General features: G+C 38.8%; 3 pseudogenes; all 3 read left to right on the forward strand.

Annotated features, from left to right (window-relative positions):
* Positions 1-794: 794 nt before the first annotated feature.
* Positions 795-1918, forward strand: LOC132182967 (putative carboxylesterase 18 pseudogene; annotated as a pseudogene).
* Positions 1919-5178: 3260 nt separating this feature from the next.
* LOC132182738 (putative carboxylesterase 18 pseudogene) lies at positions 5179-6413 on the forward strand (annotated as a pseudogene).
* An 8651-nt stretch (positions 6414-15064) lies between these two features.
* Positions 15065-16475, forward strand: LOC132181305 (putative carboxylesterase 18 pseudogene; annotated as a pseudogene).
* Positions 16476-17824: the final 1349 nt, after the last annotated feature.

Genomic DNA, 17824 nt, shown 5'->3' on the forward strand with positions numbered 1-17824 from the left:
AGTATATTGTTTCATTATCACTTTACCAAGCAAATGAATTGATATATTGATATATGTACATATTTACATGATTGAATATATGGGATTATGATAGTATCAAAGCTAGTACTGGGTTTTAGTTTGATATTTCAAGTGAGAAAAAAGTCTTTTTCTTATTTTGTTTTCACAGAAAAATGATTTTTACCTAAACACTTCCGCAAAGCGTTTTATTGTATTAAGTTAATTTGAACTCATAATTTCACCTGTAAAATTATTTGATTTTACCGTCATAATCATACAAGACGCCAAAGAACCCGAAGACATCGACTCATATATTTCAGATAGAGGCCGAGTATTTTGAGGCTATCTAAACTAGGCAATAATAATAGCGCAACCTTATTAATAAAGTAATGTTGATAAACATATGAAATTGAGCATTTATCTGAGTGAGACGTTACAATTACAATTTTTTTTTTTTGACATGTCCACAAAAAAGTGAGGAGAAGGATTCGAACTAGTAACTTCTACTTCATTACGCGTGAATTACATTACCGATTACCCGTTAAACAATAAAGAAAAATACTTCAACTATATTATTAAAATTTCAATAAAAATATTTCAAACTGCATTATTTAATTTATCTCACCTGTGACCTGTCATATGAAGACAATTATAGGACCCATTTTGCAAAATAATAATACAATAATTATCGGCATATTTTTCAGCCTCGAACACGCATTGACAATAAGAAAAAACACCCACCAGATGCTCCTTAGCTGCATTTGTCAACACACACAGAGAGACAGAGACAGAGACAGAGACAGAGAGATGTCCCGTGGCGACGAAAATGTCGAACAAAGAGCAAACCCAAAACCAAACATCCCATGGAAGTTGAAGCTCTTCACGGGAGCATTTTCGGGGATCCTCAACGCCTCATTCCGCCTCAACGTGAGCGTCAACCGTCGCCTCCTCAACTTCATCGACTTCAAAGTCCCTCCCTCTCCCTCCCCCAATCCCCCTCATGGCGTTGCCTCCTCCGACACCACCGTTGACTCTTCTCGCAACCTCTGGTTCCGCCTCTACGACCCCACCCCCACTGGCGGCGAACCAAACGACGTCGTCCGCATGCCCGTCATCGTGTTCTTCCACGGTGGCGGCTTCGTCTTCGGCAACGCCAACTCGAATTGGGTGGATAAACAGGCGCGACAGCTCGCCCGAGAACTCCGCGCCATCGTCGTCTCCGTCAACTACCGGCTGGCGCCGGAGCATAGGTTCCCGTGCCAGTACGAAGACGGGTTCGACGCGCTGCGATTCATCGACGAAATGGACGGACGCGACATGCCGGCAAATGCTGATCTTAATCGTTGCTTTCTAGCCGGAGAGAGTGCCGGAGGGAACCTGGCCCACCACGTAGCGGTCAGAGCCGGCGAGTACGGGTTCAAGAGGGTGAAGCTCCTCGGGCTCATAGCAGTACAACCGTTTTTCGGTGGGGAGGAGCGGGTCGAGTCCGAGATTCGATTTTCCCGCGGCCCGATTTTGAGTCTGGACATGACGGACTGGTTCTGGAGAGCTTTTTTGCCAGACGGGTCGGTCAGGAACCACCCGGGGGCGAATGTGTTCGGGTCGAAAGCTGATGAAATCTCTAGCGTGAGGTTCCCGTCTACGCTTGTTTTCACTGGAGGGTTCGACCCGTTACGTGATTGGGACATGAGGTACTACGAGGGGCTGAAAAGATCCGGAAAAGAAGTATTCCTGGTGGATTATCCGAATGCGGCCCACGGGTTCTGGAGCCTGGGCGTGAGACCCGAATGTTGTTTGTTTATAGAGGAAATGAGGGAGTTCATGCAAAAGCAAATGGACAAATGAAATGAGGTACTAGCCTGACGCGTGTGAGCAACAAGGTTCAAATAATTTTCATTATCATTTCTGCACGTGTAAACATGCGTTTATTTTCTTAAATCGTTTTAAGAGGAAATAATTTTAGGTTTTACGTAAGAATAGATATTATTGTATAATGATATAATTAATAGCTTGAAACATATCACTCATTCCCTCCTCGCGTGCTTTAACAACTACATTGGAATCCTATGGGGTTGAGCGTGACATGGTGCGCCTGATCAGTTGGGTCCAAGGCGGAACCAGAAGCTAGCGGTGTCAAATCATATTATAATATATATATTTGATTAAATTATCTTTTCTATATGAACTTAAGCTTTTGTAATGATTAGCGGTGATTTAACATAGTATTAGAGCATACGCCATGAGTTCAAATCCTGAGGAAATGTTAGAATATTTGATTAAATGATCTCTTTCTATGAACTTAAGTTTTTTGAAACAATTAGTATATGTGGTGATTTAAGTTTTAACATGGCATTAGAGCCAATTTGGACCCTATCAATTCTATTTTTGGTATGTTTGCTTATTATATATCCATCTGGGTTGTAATTTTGGAATTGAAATTTTGGGTATTTGTGATTTTTATCGCAAGAAGAGGCGGTATGCATATGTTTTTATGGCAGTTAAGAAGAATCTTTCATTTCTCAAGGCTGTTATTTATAATTTTATCGTGACAAGGGCTCGAATTGTGCAAATTGTCGGGGCAAAAGCCAAACCCCGGCAATTCCATACCAATGCCTTCATTGAGGAGGTGGGCGCAAGAAAAAACCCACCACCCTATTAGAGAGAGAGTCACCGGTGGATGAAAACATCCTTCCTTAACACCAAAAGCCCCATCGGCACTAACAAAAGGTGGGAGATAAGGACCTAATTTAGGTTTTTTAGGAGGTAAAGGACCAGGTCTGTAAGTGGGAGAGGAAGAGCTAATTTGTTTGGTGTATGGATGGAAGTGTTTTCTGGGAAGAGGACCAGAGGGGTATTTTGGGAGTTTAGATAAGGAAGACAAGGTGGGGTTTCTAGAAGAGGAAATCAATGTAACATCAGAAATGGATTCAATAAAAGGAGTCAATATATGTGGCAGAATGGAAGTATGGGTTTTTGGGGAACTAGTTATAAGAGAACTAGAAAAGTTAGAAGTGGAGGAATGAACATATATAATCATCATGTAGAGAACACGTGGGAGCAGGTGAGTTGGAAGTTAAAGCCCACGAGTTGTTGGAAAATTGGAGTTGGAGGCTATTGAGATTGGGGACTTTCGAAAGCATTAATGAGGAAGGGATTGGGCTCAGCTGAAAGTTGACAAGATGAGCCTTTCCAATTAATACAGCCGTAAAGGAAGGGCAGGAATTGGCCCCCAAGATAGAAATGGGGCTCAACACAAGTGAGTTGGTGGGGATGGGATAGGTTAGCTGGGTTGGAGGATCATCCAGAGGGAGAAGAACACGGATTCTCAGGAAACTTTTCCGGCAAGGCTTCAAACTGACTTATTCACTTCTATTAGCCGCCCTAGACTTTCGGCAATAATAGCGGCATTGGCAATACTCATACGATCCCAGGGAAGTCCCTAAACTTGGACCTAGATGGACGCTTTCACAAACTCAATCTCATCAAAGGTTTCATCATTACCCCAATGCTTCAAGAATAAGAGAGTACCTTTAATATTCCAATGAGTTATTCAAAACCCTAGTAAGGTCTTCCATATCTCTAAAGATGAACACCATCTTGGTGTCTTCTTTGTCTTCAATGGTAAGGGACTTCAAGAATTGCCAAGCTTGAAGAATGTTGTTTTTGATAACGGATTTGGAAAAATGGTGGATTTGGGTTGTGAAAAAGGCACCCACAAATTATAGTTGGGTGGCCACGACGTGCATGTTGAAAAGAGCTTGCCAAATTAGAGTCATATACACAATTTTGATTATTATAACAAAAGTTAAGCCAAGTTTACTATTATGTGCAGGGCAGTGATATACTGCACATCTGACGTGTATCAACAGTGATGCACGCCGGGCATAATTTTTTTTTATTATTATTATTTTTTAAAAAAAAAAAATTATGTCCGGCGTGCAGTATATCATTACCCTTATGTGCAATATTGCCGTAATTGACTTAAGCGGTGAGGCTCATAAAAGTTGAAAATCTAACTTAAGCCTTGGGAAAGATTTGGAGTTCAAAACTTCCATTCGAATGAGAGTTAAATGCCACATGTCAAATAGGGGTTGATATCGTTACTCATGACCCACTGATGTGATTGTTTTTTACATCGTACTTATAAAAGTTTATTGGACATGTTTATATTTTTTGCTCTTATTGATGTAATATGGGGAAAATATACTTAAATCACTTGAACTAACAATCATTTTTAAAAGAGCTCCACAAATCTTAGTTACTGTTGATTATTAGAATTGATGAAAAATTGGTCATGTGCCTTGCATATAATTAATATGATCAAAATTCAATAATAATTAATTGCAAATTAATAATAATTTAAAAGCAACATAATTTTTGAAAAAACATAAAAATAACACAAAAGTAATTTCTAGCGTTCCCGTTCAGCCACGCAAGTTGCTTCGCTTGATCTAGTGACAGAACCAGATGCTCTCAACGTGTGGTGCCTTTGCAATTTCTTTTTTTCTTTCTCTCTCTCTCTCTCAAGCTTACCTTTCTCTTTATTATTTTGGTGGATCCTGGCCGTTAGTCTACTGCCGCATTTATAGTATTGTGTTTTTTTTTTTGAACAGTCATTTATAGCGTTGTTACTGTAACAAAGTCGTATCCTTTTCCTTTGGAAAAGGGTACTTGACTTCAGTATCCTCCATAATTGCTCCAGCCTACAGCACACCTATATACTTTCTCAGCACACTTTTTTACTTGATGAATTGTTGCCTCATAATAACAACTCCATTACTTAATCCTCACCATGCGATTTTCTTAACTTAATCCTCGCCCTCCAAACTCTTGGGGTTCACTTTTCGACTGTTGAATATCTGAATCTCCCGATGTCTCCCATGTTTTCCTTCATTTATCCTTCCGGCCACCATGACCAGCTACAGCTACAGCCTACAGATGTGGTTTTGGCTTTCTACTGTGATACTGTGATATTGAGTAAAGAAGAATTATATTATTAAATATTCAAAAATATTTATGGTTGATCTCACCGTTATAGGATGAGGACCGATTATACATTAAATTGTCTCTCAATGGAGTCTCAAGAATGGGTCCACATATTGAAGGCAAATGTTTCGGTTTCACCCACCCCCATTGAAGATAAGAAAAAGCTTTACACCAGCAATTTTTTTCCGAGTCCCCAAAGAGAGGAGAGAGGGAGAGATATCTCGCAGCGACGAAAATGTCTGCACAAACTGCAAACCCCAAACCAAACATCCCATGGAATGTGAAGCTCTACAGGGCATCAATTTCGTGGATCTTGGACGCCGCATTACGCCCCAACGGGACCATCAACCGCGGCCTCATCAACTTCTTCGACTTCAAAGCCTCTCCCTCTCCCAAACCCCTCGATGGCGTTTCCTCCTCCGACATCACCGTCGATTCTTCTCGCGACCTCTGGTTCCGCATCTACAACCCAGCCCCCACCCCCACTGGCGGCGATCCGAACGACGTTGTCGGCATGCCCGTCATCGTGTTCTTCCACGGCGGCGGCTTCGCCATTGCCCAAGCCAACTCGATTTCGGTGGACAAACAGGCGCGCCAGTTCGCCCAAGAGCTCCGCGCCATCGTCTTCTCCGTCAACTACCGGCTGGCGCCGGAGCATCGGTTCCCTTCCCAGTACGAAGAAGGGTTCGACGTGCTGAGATTCATCGACGAAATGGACGGACGCGATCTGCCACCCAATGCTGATCTTAACCGTTGCTTTATCGCCGGAGAAAGTGCCGGAGGGAACTTGGCCCACTTCGTAGCGGTCAGAGCCGGCGAGTACGGCTTCAAGAGAGTGAACCTCCTCGGGCTCATAGCAGTACAGCCGTTTTTCGGAGGGGAGGAGCGGGTCGAGTCCGAGAACCAATTATTCTGGGGCCCGACTCTGAGACTGGACAGGACGGACTGGTATTGGAGAGCTTTTTTGCCGGAAGGATCGAACAGGGACCACCCGGCGGCGAATGTGTTCGGGCCGAATGCGGGTGAAATATTGGGCGGGAGGTTCCCGGCTACGCTTGTTGTAATTGGAGGGTTCGACCTGTTAAGGGATTGGGACCTGAGGTACTACGATGGTCTGAAAAGATCCGGAAAAGAGGTACACCTGGTGGATTATCCGACTGCGATCCACGGGTTCTGGAATTTCGGCGTGATGCCCGAATATAGTTTGTTCATAGAGGAAGTGAGGGCGTTCATGCAAAAGCAAATGGGCAAATGAAATAATTAATTAAGCTACTCCCATTCTCCAACCCTTCAAATTAGTTAATATGCTTTTATATTTTTATTATTAAATCTTTTTTAAGAGGATTTAAGATTCTCATATTCTATGTTAGAGTCAGTAAGACGCAAGTGGGTTTTGCGTTGTAGAATACGGTATTTATAACAATACAATCCCGCCATTGAAGAGCTATCGTTATTGGTTTGTTCATTGGCCTGGGTGATCCTATTTATTTTCACTTTTCTATTCTAAATATTATTATTATTATTTATCTATTTTTTCTATTCCCAAATTATTAATATAAATAAGAATTTGTTGAACACGATGCATTAAAATCTTCTTAGCTGACATCCATTTATTTGTAGGTTTCTCATCTGGTGTATTGTTTTAACTCATGATTGATTGCAATCAACTGAATTTATTGCGAAGACCAACAAATTTTTTACATTCAACGGAAACATATGACCGTTCTCTGAATTTAGGAACCACCGGAAAGTTTTCAGTGATTTATATTTGAAAGGCATTTTTGTTTTTTCAAAAAGTGAAATAACAAAAACATCCTTAAAATATAATGAACAAGATGCTCTCCAATTCAAATGAATTAGAGAGGATCTAGTTCAATTCCCAACTCAGTCAATTGTTTCATTAATGTAAGGAAGTGAGAAAAAAAAATATAACCCTTCTAACCAAGAAACCAACTAACTAAAACCAATAAAAAAAATAGAATTTAAATAAAGTAGAGAAATATTTAGAACTTCTTGTGTGATGCTTTTAGGAAGTAGATGTAACACCCCACTTCAAAAACATGAATTAAAAATGTAAAAATAAGTATAATAATGATAAAATTTGATAGATATGTGTGGTACGATCGAATTGGTACATGAAGGGGATGATTTTTTTTTTTTTTTTTTTCTAATTCATGAAGGGGATGATTATTAGAGCAATTAAGGTATTGAAGTTAAAAATATATTTTCTAAAAACAGCTGAAAAACACTGAAATATTAATTTGGAGGGGAAGACAATTGATTTTGAGCTCAAAAAGAGATTAATGGTTGGGACGTACATTTTGAAAAGTGTTTTCCAAATTGAGGTCATATGTGTGACCTAAAACTTGTAGCCAAAGTTTTTTTTTATTTTTTTTTTGGTCACGGTATGTTGCGTGATCTTACCCCAATTGCACGTAATATGCATACTAGGGTTGTACGTTTGATGCTCTAAGTTGAGTGGGGTTATACGCTTGATGCTTTAGGTCAAGCGGAATTTTATGCGCACCACAAGTTAGTTCGAGCGGAGTTGTATGCTTGATGCCTTAGGTTGAGTAGAGTTGTATGCTTGATGCTTGAATAAGAAATGGGCTTATGAGAATATCAAAAGCTAATATTGAGTTTCTAGATATTTTAAGCGAGAAGAAAAGTTTCTATTGTTTTGTTTTCCCGAAAATTGTATTTTAGCTTAACACTTCTACAAAGTGCTTTATAGCATTAAGTTTTTTCAAAACCTGTACATATCTTTACAAAAGTTTACCTTCATTTTAGGAATCAATTTGTATTTAAATGATTTTTATCAAACAAAAGAAAGAAAAGTTTTAAAGTAAAACGGGGGCTCATGTCACATGGTCATGGTTAGATGCGCATGGAATTAGGATCTCTGAAACGACAAAAATATCCTAAAGTATAACTAATCAGAGAGAGGATCATGTTCCATGCCCATATGAATGAAGTTATGTTTAATGCTCTAATTAATGTTATAATTTCTTTTAGGAGAAAGCCTATATACTCTCCTCAAACTACGAGTAATTCTAGAAGTCTCTTTTGTATCTTTCCAAGAATAATGGGACTATTAAAATCACCATTTGATCAAAATCTAATAATGATAAATCACAAGCTCAATGGTAATTTTAATAGCCACATCATTCTTAGATAGACTTCTAGAATTACTCGAAAACTACCATCCAATTGAGAATGTCTCCCCTCCCCCCAAACAACCAATGGTAATTTTATAAAAATGAAATTTTATTTTTATTTTTAAATTTGGACACCACTTGGATATATATATATATATATATATATATATATATATATATATATATATATATATATATATATACTTGAATCAATCCACTAAAACTATAAAAATTCATAAGTTTTTTTTTTTTTTTTTTTAGATTTTTTACTTTCTAGGTCAATCGAAATGCCAAATAAATCCCTACCGTTAAATTTTCTCAAATTTATGTAATGCCCGTTAGTCCCAATCAAAACGCACCATTTTACCACGTCAGTATAATAATTTTTTTTATTAATTTAATTTAAAATTTATTTAAAAAAAAATTGAAGGGGTAGCTCTGTTTTTGGGTTTTTAATTTTCGCATGGTTATGTGAGCATTTGTGGTCGTTTTGGATCTGATTTTGACGGGTATTTCTCATTTTGGTGAATGGTCGTTTTGCTTTCTGGGTGTTTGATATTTTTAGTATTCTCTGTTTGGTTGCTGAGACTATGTTGGGAAAGAGACCAAAGCATATGTTTATGTTGTTTTGGATTGGTCAAATGTTATACTGTATATCTGAGTGGCAATTTACTGATTTTTGTTTCCTTGGGCTGGTGTTTGGACAGGTGATGGCTTGGATGGTAGAGGTAGACGATGATGAAGAGGCCAAGGGTGCAGAGACGATGAAAGGCTTCAAAGAGAAAAAAGAAAGTGATGGTAGCGGGTGTTGGGTGACAGCATCTGAAACCTTTTCTGAATACAATCTCTTCTTCCCACTGAGAGAGGGACTCCAAAGAGCTTCACAGTAGTATTCTTTTCCTCATTTGAAGCCACCAGAGCCGGCTTACCAAGGCTTAGGCTGCAGCTTTTAGCCCCATGAACGCCCACATAATTAACAGCACTTTGCATTTGGCATGAAGAATCCAACTCTATGAGGAGCAGCAGTAAAATCACCGCTTCTTTGCTCAAACGGCGCCGGTTTTACATGGTTTTGAATGAAGTAGATGATGTCGTTGTATCGATTCTTCATGTGGGCGAGCTCCGACAGTTGCATGAAGTTTTTTCTTCTCAGTCGTTGGTTGTTTTCCATCAGTCTCAGATGATATGGCAATCCTGCCTATGTCTATTACCATTTTCTTTTCGTCTCCACTCACTTTCGGTAATAATACACATATGTTTCCAATCCCCATATCAATTTCCCGCATCTCCTCTCATCCTATACTCAGAGACGAAATAAAACAGAATAATACCTGCCAGTCTGGCACAAGAGCAGGCACAGTAGCACCAAGCTTGCTGGTCAGCTTCCTTTTCAAACCCTCAATTTCTGTAATCACATAAAGTAAACAGAAGAAAGAAAAAACTTCATACTAAGAAATTCATGAAGCAGGGAGAAAAACAAGAAGAAAACTCAGGCCCTGTGATAATTATAACAGAGGAAATATCATACCATTCTCTCCTGGCTTCAAAAGCCCACCAGGAAGTTTGCAGAAAGTGTTCCCAATTTGCAGAAGAAGTATGTGGGGATGATTATGTTCCTGCACCTGCCAGATACAGCCATAGAATGAGCCAAGAAAAAGTAAGCATCTAGACGTGTAGAATGAAGAAACTTATGTCCAATTCTTGTCCTTCCAAGAAATACCATGGACAAGAACTTGGAAGGAAGAGGGCTAGCAGCATGTTGAGCATAAGAAAAGGCAACAAAACTAAAATATAAAATAACTGTCTAAGAAACGTTTGTGATTCTTATTAGCGGCAGAAAACAAAGAATCACAATTTCAGCAAAAATAACCATTTTGCACTGTGAGCGAATTTGAATTCCTCTTCTAATATATATGGTATCATAGCAGTGAAGAATTGTTGGGGTTATCCCACATCGGTTGTGGAAGGGACTGGTAGTCAGTTTATAAGTGTGAGGGAAAACCTCATTTCTTGAGCTAACTTTTGGGGTTAAGATAGGCCCAAGACCACCCAACAAGAATGACTTACATTGTCACCCAACACCTACTACCATCCCTTTCTTTTTCTCTTTGAAGCCTTTCATCGAACATCATCTCTAGACCGTTGGCCTCTTCATCATCATCTGCCTCTACCATCCAAGCCATCACCGGTCCAAACACCCGCCCAACTACCCCTTGGGGGTGGCTTGCTAGCCACCCGGCCTCAAATTTTTTTTTTTAATTTTTTTAAATTAAATTAATAAAAAAATTATTATGCTGACGTGACAAAGCGGTGCGTTTTGATTGGGACTAATGAGCATTACATATATTTGAGAAAATTTAACAGTGGAAATTTATTTCGCATTTTGATTAACCCAGAAAGTAAAAACTCTCAAAAAAAAAAAAAAAAAAAAAAACCTTAAGAATTTTACAATTTTGACGAATTGACTAATGAATTTATAATATATTTACCTTTAAAACAATCAAGAAACTCAATTATATTATTAAATATTCAAAAATATTTCAACTGCATTATTGAGAGAGTAATTAAAAAGAAATGCTGCACATAGGAGTGATCAAATTTTTTAAATTTTTAATGAACTCTGATCGGCCCGTGGGACTTCCAAGTTGTCTCTCCTGTCATAAGAACACAATTATAGGACAGATTTTTTAATGCTTTTTATTATTTTTATTATTTTTTTAGCATGTCTACACAAGGAAAGAGGAGAGGGGATTCGAATTAGTGACCTCCGCTTCACTAGGCGTAGTTCACAACCGATTAAATTACCTTTACCGACGATATTTTTAATGCTTTTATTCTAATTTTTCAGTCTCGACTCTAAGCTACTATTTAGCCTTGTAGCTACAATTGTCTTCTGGATCTTCGCTCTGTAGCTCTAATATTTGGCTTACCCCCCAACAGTGACGGAGCCAGCCATTTTATATTGGGGGTGCTGCTAAAATTTTTTTGGCGTCTTAAAAATTTTCTCCACCCTAACAATTTAGTAATTCACACAATATATACATCACAAAAAATATCTATAAAAGTTCATAAATATGTGCTCAAATTGCCCTGGTTAAATGGGGGTGCAGATGAAGGGTTGCTGTGTCTTGAAAAATGGGTAGGTAAAATTGTAAAAAGATTTTTTTTTTTAACCCAAGGGTGCCTTGGGTTAAAAAAAAAAAAAAATTAAAAATTAAAAATCCACGGCACCCCCAAGGTGTAACGTGGCTCCGCCACTGCCCCCCAACAGAGAGAGAGAGAGAGACCCAACTTGGTATGGTCGTAGCATAGGGTATTTATAATAATAGAATCCTGTTTGATGCTAGAGTACTTTTTGGTGGGGTGGGTACTAAGGTATACTTCTATTAGGGGGTGTTTGGCAAATGGGATGACCTAAATACTGTAGTTGATGTAGATTGATGTGAAAAAAAGTAAGAATGTTTGGTATAAAAAAAATGAAAAAGTGGTATGGAAAAGTGAAAAAGTTTTGTTTTGTAGTGATTTTTTTATTTGAATAATAATAAAAAGTGAATGATTTGATATTAAAAGTGAAAAAGTTAGAATGTTTTGATGTTGATTTTTTTGGGAAATGGTGATGAACAGTGTTTAGGCCAACCCCATCCCCATTACCAAACAAAGCCTAGTCTTGAGAAAGCGAATGCAGTTTTTATCGTCTAAACTTCTCTTGAGTGATGTTTTCAAACATGTGTTACTATCGTTTCAACAGTATAGAATAGCACATTGATGGATTCATCTTGCCTTTTGAATTTAAAAAAAAAAAAAAAAAAAATCTGACTTCTCTCTGCCTGGACAACAAGATATGACCAGAAATTCCCCACATCATAACGAATTAATTAATAGCAAAATTAATGAAATAAGTTAAAAATTGAAATCTATTTGAAAACTGATAGATATCGTTAATTGTTGATTTTAAAAAAGGGTTATACAAGAATGGCCTTGACCGAGAACCGTAGCGGAATTACCGATTATGAAGCTTCTTTGGTCTAACAGGATATTATTGTAAATTCGTCAAGAATTACGGAATAATTGTTGCTCCGCTTGCAACGTTACTAATTAGAAACTGAAAGTTCGGACGATACCAACAAAGCAGAGGACAAATAAAAGCCAAAGTAAATTAGGAATTTGAAGATCGTTAAAGAGTTGATTAAATGAAATTTATCTTTTCCTATTAAGCTTTAGTTTTTGGAACAAGTGTTTGTTTAATATGATATAAGAGCCAACTGTCTTCAGTTAGAACCTTAACCACATCAATTTACCCTTATTTAAATTAAATTTTCACGCCTCACCTATTAAAAATGAGTTTGATCCCACACGTTAAAAGAGTTTTAAAATGTTGATTAAATAATTAAATTTACCTAAAAAAGATAATACGAAACAAAATAACAAATGAGCTAAGAAAGTTTTGATGAGTAAAAAAGTAACTTAAAAATTAGTAACTTGGAGGAAAAACGGTGGATTCGGGGACGAAAAAGGCACTCACCAAGTAGAAAATCGAATATTAACTGGTAAGTTTGTGGAAATCTGTAATTAAACCTTCCACTTTCTTTTGTCTTTGAAAGAATTAAGATGTACTTCTTTTTATGTACAAAATTAATGACTTGATTTTTGTTTATATCTAGTCATTGTAGCTCATCTATTTGATCTGTAATTCTTAGTGCATGGCTTCATCTTTCTTTTTTCCTTTTTTTTTTTTTTTCGTTTCACCCCAGGAATTAGAGACGTGTTTCTGTGACTTCTCATCTTATGTGGCAAATGCATTCATAATGGTTAGTTTTTTCTCAAAAACTCAAAGCAAATTACACTTTGACGCCATTAATTAAGGGGAAGGCGAAAATACCTCCCCATATCTTCTTCTTCTTCTTCTTCTTCTTGGCTATTGGATTCAGCAATTAAGGACCATCAAACTCTGATACAAACCCATGCCAGATATCTCATAGTATAAAAAGAGTTAGAACCCGTCTTCGTTGCTTCAAGGCTCATGATAGTTTTACGTTTCCAATGGTAAATCACGTTGTTTCAACGCTTTAGAGGGATGTAATATTTGGGGAGATGGTGTGTTCTATCTCAATAAGGATGGGTTTTGTATATTTTTGCTATACGATGATTGAAGAATATGTGGAATGCGGTTATGTAATTTATGCTCGTAACATGTTTGCTAAAATGTCGAACAAAGATCTCCAGGAAATGAGGGTAGAGTTTGAACCCAATGTAAGGATTAAGTGTTGCAGGGGTGTTGTGCCGGTGGAAGTTTGATCCAGCTGGGGAGGCAACTTCGCAATCAAGAACGGAATCTTGAGATGGGTTTGTACAAAATTCAGAGTTTTTGAAAATGTTAATTAAGAAAGGCAGTGTTGAGGAAGTTTAAAGTTTTTTTTTTTTTTTTTTTTTTTTAAGAGAAATTCATTTCGATTTCATTCATGAATAATCAAAGCAATGTTGAGGAAGTTTAAAGTATTTTGATTTGTTGTGGAACAAAAGAAAATTCAACAGAAAAAATGTTTCCGTTAGTTTTTGGGTTAATAATGTATTGATCAAATCTCGACCATCCGAGTAAACTACAATAAATGTGCAGTAATTTGCACTACCGCATAGAAGCCAAATCCCAAGATACAAACCGCTTTCCTTTCTCAAGCCATGAGCCACCTCATCTATGTATCTTATCAACCGACATAATCACCATGACACCATGACACCATGTAATTAATGTCTTCACCTACTCCATAGACTTGAACAATTTCCCAATTCTTCGTGATCTAGATTATGCTTTGCGTTTCCATGCCGAACAAACATTAAAATCTCGCAAACTAGCAACATTTATGTTGGAAAAATCCCACTCAACCAGCTCATCAAATCCCGAGTTTCAACACTAATGATAGGTCCACAGAGCGTATCCACTACCTGGATAGCAAAACTTTCGGGATTGGCATATCTCGAGAGGATATGAAGAATACCCGGGAGTCACTCCCTGACAAATATCTCTGGGAGGATGTAGAGCATATTAAGATCAAGTCTTAGGAGAGGACTTATCCCAGGACCTAGAGTCATCCATTACACACAAGTCCAGGGACAAACACCTCCTGGGATATTCAGACATTCACTTCAATATAGAAGGTTTAAGAGATCTTTATCCCCTAATATAAGGAAAACACCATTGGAGTATGAGTCTATCCATATCCAATTAAAACTCTCAACACTCCCACTCCCACGTCAAGTTGAAATATGAGATTTAGTCAATGTCTAACTCAATTTCTCTCCCTATAAATAGGCCCTACACTAGATACCAAAGACCACGGAAATCTTGTGCTTCACATTCCAATAAATTGATTTAGGCATCGAAGTTTACCCGATAATGAAAGCCTTTTGAAGAAGAAAGAAGAGTGTATTAAAGATGAGAACGCTTGAAGAAAAGAACATGATGTTCACACCGAACCAAGGAGAAGAGGAAGACAAGGACAAGAAGCATGAGTAGGAAGATCGGAGGAGGGGCAAAAATGGTTGTATCTCTTCTCCATAATTGCTCCACCACACCTTTCTACTTTCTCAGGATATTTTTCTACTGGAATAATTGTTGCCAGTACACTACACTTTCTCTCCCTTTCCCAAAACACTTTCTACCACATAATTTTTTACTCCAAACTGATCTTGAGTTAACTTTTCAGCTATTAATACATTTAACAACAACCAATACATGCGAACTGAGGTAAACAGTAAACTGTATTAATCATATTACAAATATGAGTAATACCAAATGATATTCAAATGTCATCGTGTGTTTTTAAAGTTGATGTAATATTTTAAATTATTATTGAAGATAATAATCAGGAAAAATACTTCAACTGCATTATTAGATATTCAGAGTAATATTGGTCGCCCTGAATAATTATTGTAGGACCGATTCTGCATCAAATTGTCTCTCAATGGAATCTCAAGAATGGGTCCACACGTTGAAGGCAAATGTTTTCACGTTGAAGATAACAAAAAGCTTTCCACAAGCAATTATTTTCCGAGTCCCCAAAGAGAGGAGAGAGGAGAGAGGGAGAGATATCTCGACGAAAATGTCTGCACAAACTGCAAACCCCAAACCAAACATCCCATGGAATGTGAAGCTCTTTAGGGCATCAACTTCGTGGATCTTCGATGCCGCATTACGTCCCAACGGGACCATCAACCGCGGCCTCATCAACTTCTTCGACTTCAAAGCTCCTCCCTCTTTCAAACCCCTCGATGGCGTTTCCTCCTCCGACATCACCGTCGATCCTTCTCGCGACCTCTGGTTCCGAATCTACAACCCAGCCCCCTCCCCCACTGGCAGCGATCCAAACGATGTTGTCGGCATGCCCGTCATCGTGTTCTTCCACGGCGGCGGCTACATCATCGGCCAAGCCAACTCGATTTCGGTGGACAAACAGGCGCGCAAGTTCGCCCGAGAGCTCCGCGCCATCGTCTTCTCCGTCAACTACCGGCTGGCGCCGGAGCATCGGTTTCCGTCCCAGTACGAAGAAGGGTTCGACGCGCTGAGATTCATCGACGAAATGGACGGACGCGATCTGCCACCCAATGCTGATCTTAACCGTTGCTTTATCGCCGGAGAAAGTGCCGGAGGGAACTTGGCCCACTTCGTAGCGGTCAGAGCCGGCGAGTACGGCTTCAAGAGGGTGAACCTCCTCGGGCTCATAGCAGTACAGCCGTTTTTCGGAGGGGAGGAGCGGGTCGAGTCCGAGAAACGATTATTCTGGGGCCCGACTCTGAGACTGGACGGGACGGACTGGTATTGGAGAGCTTTTTTGCCGGAAGGATCGAACAGGGACCACCCGGCGGCGAATGTGTTCGGGCCGAATGCGGGTGAAATATCGGGCGTGAGGTTCCCGGCTACGCTTGTTGTAATTGGAGGGTTCGACCTGTTACGGGATTGGGACCTGAGGTACTACGATGGTCTGAAAAGATCCGGAAAAGAGGTACACCTGGTGGATTATCCGACTGCGATCCACGGGTTCTGGAATTTCGGCGTGATGCCCGAATATGGTTCGTTAATAGAGGAAGTGAGGGCGTTCATGCAAAAGCAAATGGGCAAATGAAATAATTAAGGTACTCCCATTCTCCAACCCTTTCTGCGTGTCAGCTGCATATATAATTAGTCTTCAAATTAATTAATATGCTTTTATATTTTTATTATTAAATCTTTTTTAAGAGGATTTGAGATTCTGATCATATTCTATGTAAGACGCAAGTGGGTGTTTTGCGTTGTAGAATACGGTATTTATAATAATACAATCCTTGAAGAGCGTTATTGCCTTATCGGTTTGTTCATCGTCTCGGGTGATGCTAGAGTCCTTGGTGGTTGTGTTTAGTTATGGTGAGTTGTAATCTAATGTTATCGTTTATGCATAATGGCATTAATAGTAGTAATTAAGCAGAAAAGGAGGTATTTGGAATCTTGGATCCTCCTTTATTGTTGTAATTATTTGATTACTTCCACCAAACGGAAGTAATTCTAGTCCTTGAACACCAACTCCGTCAAAATTGATCGTGCTTTGCATTCAACGGAGAAAATATACGCTGATGGAGATCGGTTGGCCATTGAAATCCAAGCAAGGGGTTTGGTTTGTCAGAAACAATGGATTATTTTTTTGGGCTCCGATCGGGAACTGGCTGAAGACGGTAGCTGAACTGACTGAGGCTGGTGTGAAGACTGACAGCAAACACTGCGGAAGAAGCGGCAGCAGCGGCCAACAACAGCGCAAGGGCCTAAAAGCAAAAATTGGGCCGACTTGAGCTAAATCAACAAATGAGCCCACTTGAACAGTTATTAAATCGACTAACTCGAATCCGACACACGTGAAGCGTGTGAGCTGGCCCACTTGGGTGGTTAATGGGGTTAACGAATTGGCTTATCTAAATTTGTCTTGAAAAGGGTTGACTTGGGCCAAAAACCATAAGGGGCCCAACTTAGACTGGAAACCGACAAAAAATGAGCCGACTTAAGTGGTTATCGAGTCAGCGCATCGAACTCAACTTGTGCATGGTGGACGTGATGTGGTCCAAGTAGTGGTCCACTTGCACCAGTTATCGGGCTTCTTCTTCTTCCGTTAGTATCTTCTTCTTCTTGGACTGGTTATCGGACTTCTTCACAATTTGTCTCTTTTCATCACTTGACATTGTTAATATCTTCTACGTTCTTTTTTTTTTTTTTTTTTTTTTTTTTCACAATTTGTCTTTGTCTTCTTCTCTTCCTCTTAAAAGCTTAAGATCTCAAAGACATACTGTAGCATTAACTTGAACATAACAAATGCATGAGTTTAAAACTTTATAGAATTTAAATGCGAAAATGAAAGATCATAAAAAATAGCATAACAAGAGTTTTTGAAAATCTCTCTTTTTCCTCTTAGTCACTTCATGAAAATAAGATGAAAAAAAATGGTCTCCAAGAGGTAGCTCAATCAGTTGGGACCACGTCTAATGAAGCGAAAGTCACTAGTTCGAATATAATGGATAAACGAAAAAGCTTTGCAAGCAACATTCCCAACTAGTTCGAAACCGGTGGGATTAAAACATTTCTTTAAAAACTTCTCTTGAAAAACATTTAATTTAGCATAACAAAAAATTGTTTTAAAATATTTATTTTGTAAAACCGAGCTTAA

This window comes from Corylus avellana, chromosome 5 (genome assembly GCF_965113065.1).
Source record: "Corylus avellana chromosome 5, dhCorAvel1.hap1.2, whole genome shotgun sequence".
Classification (NCBI taxonomy): domain Eukaryota; kingdom Viridiplantae; phylum Streptophyta; class Magnoliopsida; order Fagales; family Betulaceae; genus Corylus; species Corylus avellana.